Here is a 795-nt window from a genome sequence, read left to right on the forward strand (position 1 = left end):
ATGAGGGTGAGGATGAGGACGTGGATAGGATGTGGATGAGGATGAAGACGAGGATAGGATGAGGATGACGATGAGGATAAGATGAGGATGAGGTTAGGATGAGGACGAGGATAGGATGAGGATGAGGATAGGATGAGGACGAGGACGAGGATAGTAGGAGCAACAGAAGAGGATGAGTATAGGAGGAGGATGAGGATGAGGATGAGGGTGAGGATGAGGACGTGGATAGGATGTGGATGAGGATGAAGACGAGGATAGGATGAGGATGACGATGAGGATAAGATGAGGATGAGGTTAGGATGAGGACGAGGATAGGATGAGGATGAGGATAGGATGAGGACGAGGACGAGGATAGTAGGAGCAACAGAAGAGGATGAGTATAGGAGGAGGATGAGGATGAGGATGAGGGTGAGGATGAGGACGTGGATAGGATGTGGATGAGGATGAAGACGAGGATAGGATGAGGATGACGATGAGGATAAGATGAGGATGAGGTTAGGATGAGGACGAGGATAGGATGAGGATGAGGATAGGATGAGGACGAGGACGAGGATAGTAGGAGCAACAGAAGAGGATGAGTATAGGAGGAGGATGAGGATGAGGATGAGGGTGAGGATGAGGACGTGGATAGGATGTGGATGAGGATGAAGACGAGGATAGGATGAGGATGACGATGAGGATAAGATGAGGATGAGGTTAGGATGAGGACGAGGATAGGATGAGGATGAGGATGAGGAGGAGGATAGGATGAGGATGAGGATGAGGAGGAGGATAGGATGAGGATGAGGATGAGGA

The sequence above is a fragment of the Lupinus angustifolius genome, chromosome LG13 (genome assembly GCF_001865875.1).
Source record: "Lupinus angustifolius cultivar Tanjil chromosome LG13, LupAngTanjil_v1.0, whole genome shotgun sequence".
NCBI lineage: Eukaryota > Viridiplantae > Streptophyta > Magnoliopsida > Fabales > Fabaceae > Lupinus > Lupinus angustifolius.